Here is a 6,000-nt window from a genome sequence, read left to right as displayed (position 1 = left end):
CATGTCCCCCACGCCCTCGATTTCTTGTAGAAATCGTTGTTAAAAATTGGACATGCTTTAATAATAAAATATCTTTGAAAAGACACAATATGAAAATATATTAAATTGCGTAAAGAGAAAAAAACTTATAGTTGCAAAAATATTTGTATATATTTTAACAAGTGATTACAACAAATCAAAAACCTTAAAGAAGCCCAAAAGTTTGAAGATTAGTAGATATCGTTTCTTGAAATCGGATTTGCTTTAATAATCTAATACCTTTGAAAAGACTTCAGTATGAAAAGACAGCAAATTGTCTGCGGTTAGAAGACAAGCGACAATGAGAATCTATATATATAGAAACCTGCCACATGCCAAGTGCCGGGACCCGGTGGCTATTAATTGCGAAATATTTTTATATATTCTAACAAGGGATTACAAAAATTCAAAAACCTTAAAAAAAAGAAGTTTGAAGGTTAGTAGATATCGTTGTTAGAATTCGGATTTGCTTTAATCAAATATATTTGAAAAGACCACAATATGAAAAGACAACAAATTGTCTCAAATTGTCTGCGGTTAGAAGACAAGCGACAGTGAAAATCGAAATATAGAATCCAGCCGCATGCCAAGTGCCAGGGCTCTGTGGTGAAGCTGCCGTGCTCCCGGTACTATTCTTATAAAACGCCAAAATTTTGTGGTGGTATATTTTAATAAATGTTAATAGGGAACATATTAGGACGTGTATTGGATCCCCATATTTTGCACGTTTTTTTTATTAATTAGTTTACTGGATGATTTATTTGATTTAATCGTGAATCTACGTGAATAATGAGGGATTAATCCCAAAAAGATAAATTTCATGCTTAATGAATGTTTTGATTATTATATCAAAGACCCCATTTATCCATTTATCACTGGTGCACTGCCGAAGAGGTACACGATGACATTAAAAAAAAATCGTTGCTACGCACCGGCACCACTTGCGCTGCTGGTTAATCTGACGTAAAAAATTTGTTTCAACGCTTCAAATCTTTCAGATTCGCAAAGCTTTTGAAAAATCTCTTAAAAAAATCTAAGCTTCTCTTCTTTTTATTTCTTATAATTGACTTGACTTGACTTATGTCTCCTGTCGGGCGCTGCTTGGCGTAGAGAGTGACGTCTGCCTCCTCCATCCACTTCGGTCCATGGCAAGCGTTTGCACATCGCTCAACCTGATATTTGCCATCACCTGGAACTCGGACAGGCTGTCAGAACATCGTTTCTTCGGTCGGCCGCGAGGTCGCTCCCAGCCGGCTTTGACAGGGTCGAAGTCATGGATCGTTTTCGCAGGTCTGTGTGGAGGCATTCGAAGTAGGTGTCCGAACCATCGTATTGTTCGCTCGGCTGCTTGGGTCGAAAACCGGGACTGCTTGGTGAGCTGCAGCAGCTTCTCATTGCTGACAAAGTCGAACCATCGTAGACCTTCGATCCTCCTCAGGCTCTTCGACTGAAAGACATCAATTGTCTTGAGGGTTGCGGCTGAAGCTTGCCACGTCTCAGCTCCATAAAGCATTACAGAGCCGACGAGGGCGTTGAAAATCCGCAGCTTTGTTGTGCGACTGATGTTCGGTTTTCGCCAGAGGTGACGGTTCAGTCTGCCCATGGCAGAAGACGCTTTGGATATTCTCGCTTGTAGTTCAGAAAGAAGCGAGCCATCTGAAGAAATTATGGAGCCCAGGTAAGTGAACCTTTGGACAACTTCGATGCTAGTGGTGTTATCCAGGCTAACTGAAGGATTGGCAGCAGGGGAGGATGGGTCTATGGCCATAATTTTCGTTTTAGTCTAGTTTATCTGCAGTCCTACTTTTGCGGCCTCTTCTCGTAGGATTCGAAGCGCTTCCAGCAACTGCTCCATGGAGTCCGCCAGAATGGCTAAGTCATCGGCAAAATCAGCATCTGTAATGACACGATCTCCAAACTTGAGTCCAAAGCTGAGACGTGAAGTAGTCCTAGTCATAACGTTGTCTATGATGACATTGAAGAGCTCTGGGGCAACTGCACATCCTTGGCGCACTCCTGTCGGGATTTGGAAGAACGGGCTGCGGCGGCCGTTCACTTGAACACAGCTCTCTGTCCCATGGTGTAGAGCTTTGAAGAGTCTGCAGTATTTCTTAGGGAGGCCTGTCGATTCTAGAATCCGCCAAAGAGCTTCTCGGTCCACTGAGTCGAACGCAGCACGGAAGTCGACGAAGGTAAAAAAAGCTTTTTGTCGGAACTCCGTGGCTTTTTCTATGATTTGTTGGATCGTAAAAATCCACTCGATGGTTGAATGGTCCGACATGAAACCAGCTTGCTCCGGTCGCCGGATTTTACGAATGATATTTCGACATTGATCTATCAGGACCATTGAGAAAAGTTTTCCTGGGACAGACAGTAGGGTTATTCCACGGTAGTTCAAGCAGTCGTTTCTAGAAACTTTCCTATTACATAAAGAGATAATGACACACTTACGCCAATCTTCGGGAATTATCTCGGTTTGCTAGATTGTAGAGAACAGGGTGTGGAGAAACAGGAGCATAACAGGACCTGCATATTTTAGCAGCTCTGCACTCAGGCCACAGATACCGGCAGCTGTATTGTTCTTGAGCCTTTTTACTTCATTTCCAATTTCTGAGGGGCTGGAAGGCTCGTCTGGAGGAGTATCTGTTTCGGATCTAGGACTGCCATGTTGTCTGGGACTATCAGTAAAAGGCATAGACGGGTTAGTGTTGTTCAGGAGTGAGCAGAAGTGGTCCTTCCACCGCTCGAGACAAGAACCCTCATCAGAGAGAAGTGTACCATCCCTGGATAGGACGGGTCCCAATGCGGGTGTTTTATTTTCTGTGAGATCGCGGAGGTGCTTGAACAGGCTACCCATGTCTTTCTTTTTTGCTGCTAGTTCGATTTCATCGGCTTTCCTTGCAACAAACTGAGTTTAGTCTCGGTGAATAAGTCTGTTCCGCACTCCATTGAGCCTTCGATAGGTGGCCATGTCCCCAAGAAGTCTTGCCCTCCGCCTTTGCTCTATGACCTGCAGTATTTCGTCAGTTAGCCACGATTTCTTCGGGAAACTCCGCTTGCCAAGCACCAGCTGTGCTGCTTCGCTGTTCTATGATTTAAAATACTTCCAGGCGTCTTCGCTGTTGTTGAGTGTGCCCAGGAGCTCAAAGCGAGTTGATATCTCAACACTATACTTCTGGCGAGTACATGGCTCCTTTAGTTTCCCAATATCCACTGCTACTGGTTTTCTTTCCGATCGCTGTGCATGGAGGCGAAGCTGGACATCAGCATATACAAGCCTGTGATCTGCATTTCCGAGCTCTGCTGATCTGTAAGTTCTGCAGTTCTTCAGCGATGATCTCCAGCGTTCAGAAATAATGACGTAGTCAATCATCTTCTTTGTGCGACCGTCGTTACTATACCACGTGTACTGGTGGATAGTCTTACGTTGAAAGTAGGTGTTTGCGATCACAAGTTCATGGGATCGGCACAATTCGAGTAGGCGAAGGCCGTTATCGTTCAGTGGGTCGGGGGATACAGGTCCAATTGTGCCACGCCACACACCCATATCATCTCGCACTGTAGCATTGAAGTCACCGAGAAGAACAGTGACATCGTGGGGGGAAACTGTTGACAGACATCTGGACAGAGCAGAGTAGAACTCTTCCTTGATTACGTCGTCAGAATCGTTGGTCGGGGCATAGCATACAAAAATTGTCATCTTGCCATGCTTGTGCCCAAAGCGGGCCTTCATTATTCTGCCCGATACAGCTTCGTGCAAGAGTAAGGCCTTTTTTGCAAGGCCGTTTAGCGCGAGGCCAACACCATTTCTTCTCATGCTCCCTCCAGACCAGACTAACGAGTGATTATCGCCTATTCGCTCTTCTCCACTTCCAGAAAGACGGGTTTCTGTGAGACCTACAATCGCCACTTTATTCTTACGAAGTTCTTGAGAAAGTAGGTTCTTTGATGCAGGTGCATTCAGGGTCAAAACATTCCAGGTAGCTATTCGAAGCCCCCTTTGGTCTAGAAGGTTCAGTCTGTCAGTCTTTCTGACGTCGTCAGCATGTCCATTGACGCGCGTAGGTCGAAATCTTAAAAGGAGGTCCGGATCCAAGGCTATGTAGTCACTTTGCGTAGCACTTGATTTTCCGGTGGATCGTCACTAGCCCAACCGACCCAAGGCCTGGAATCTGATTAGAGATCGGTTTGACCTAGATACTGAGATTCCCGGGGTGGGCTCCACCCGCCACATGAGGTTGCAGCCACCCTGATCAGAGTGTTTAGTTAGAGGATGACCCCATATCCAGAGGCACGTGGTCAGCAGACAAGGTCTGCATCATTCCGGACGAACTCCATTTCTTATAATTGCTATTTCAGTTATTTTACATATACGCCTGCAAGTAGAAAAAGGAAGTAGTTTCTCGCTTTTATAGCACGAACATATAGCATGCTTGCAATAAAATATGCAAGATTCCTAACAAGACTAAATAAATTCGTTTTTTACAAAGTAAGAAAATATAAATACCTATCCTTATTCTAGGAATCCTTTAATACTCCATGACATCATGGAAGACATCAAAGCAAATCAAGACATCCAAGAAGTCCAAATAATCTTCTTGTAGATTCCCTTTCTTTATGTGTTCCCAATTGCCAAAATCCGCGGAATGGCGGATTATCCAGTTCCTGCTTTGTAAAATATTAGGACTTTTTGTAATACATCTTTCCAGACTAGCGTGTGCCCGTCCAATTTGAAAGTCAAAGATAATACTTTCAAACGAATTTCTTATCTTCAAAATAACGCCACCCGCTTCAAAATACTGTGACGAGTCGCGACAAACGCCGTGTAGACATTTTTCTAAAGTGTTGTCGCAGTCCCTTTTTTGTTTTTCACAATCTGAATAACAAATGTCGTGGTCATTGCAGCAATCCTAGAATTGTATGGGCAGTGTCTCCTTAAACTGAAAAAAAATGTTTAATGTCTTAATTTTTCATGTTTAATTTTTTTTTTTATTTTGTTGTTTTTTTTTTTTTTGGGGGGGGGGGGGACCCTAGCCTTGGTTGGAAACATTTGTTGTGAGGGGTACTGAGTTTGTCTAATATTTTTTGTGGTTTGGTTTCAAATATATTTTTGTAATTTGGTTTAATTTATTGGATTGTCCTACATCTTTTTTTGTTTGGGAGCGGGGGGGTCTCGTAAAAATCGCTTTTTGTTTCGGTCTTTTAATTTTTTTTCTCTTCTTTGTTTTGTTTTGTATGTGTGTGTGTGTGTGTTGAGTCTTTGAAAGGGTGAAATGCATTATATTGAATTTTTTTCTTTAGTATTTATGCCATTTCTGTTTTTCATCCGTTTTTTTTCCTGGCCAACCTTACGGGGGGTTCTATATTGAAGTGTTTTGTCGTAAATTTATTGGTTGAATAAATTGATTGATTGATTGATCATAGGGTAGTCCACGCAGAACAAATTGATTGCTTGGTAGTCCCCTGTTTAGTTTTTGACTTTTTGATTTTTTTTTATCTCTTCTTTTTTTTATGTGGATCATTGTATTCTATGATTTTTTTTCTTGTTTATTTTTTTTCTTTTTTTTCTCTTGTGTTGAGTCTCTTAAAGGTGTAAATGTATGATGTTGAAAATGTTTTTGTTTTTTATGTATTTGCTTCATATTTGTTTCTCCCCTGTTTTTTTCCTGGCCATAGAGCCTTACGGGGGAGTTTATATTGAAGTGTATTTTGTTAAGTTTATTGATTGAATAAATTGATTGATTGATTGATTGTATCTGCATTGATTCATTGAGGACATGGTGCTCCCTTAACTTTGCCTGGCATTGTCAATTAGAGGAGGGCAGTAGCAGACCCCGGGGAGCAAGGGGGGCGCCCCCTAACGTAGTCTAAAGTAGTGTAATTTACTTAATAAACAAAACTTTGCGTTATTTAAACTTTCTCCTAACGCAAGTTTATCGGATAAACCTAGTCCCCCCCCCCCCTAAGAAAATCCCGGTTTAC

Source organism: Artemia sp. Qi Xiang Cuo, chromosome 16 (genome assembly GCF_049724085.1).
Source record: "Artemia sp. Qi Xiang Cuo chromosome 16, ASM4972408v1, whole genome shotgun sequence".
Classification (NCBI taxonomy): Eukaryota; Metazoa; Arthropoda; class Branchiopoda; order Anostraca; family Artemiidae; genus Artemia; species Artemia sp. Qi Xiang Cuo.
This window is presented reverse-complemented; position numbering follows the sequence as displayed.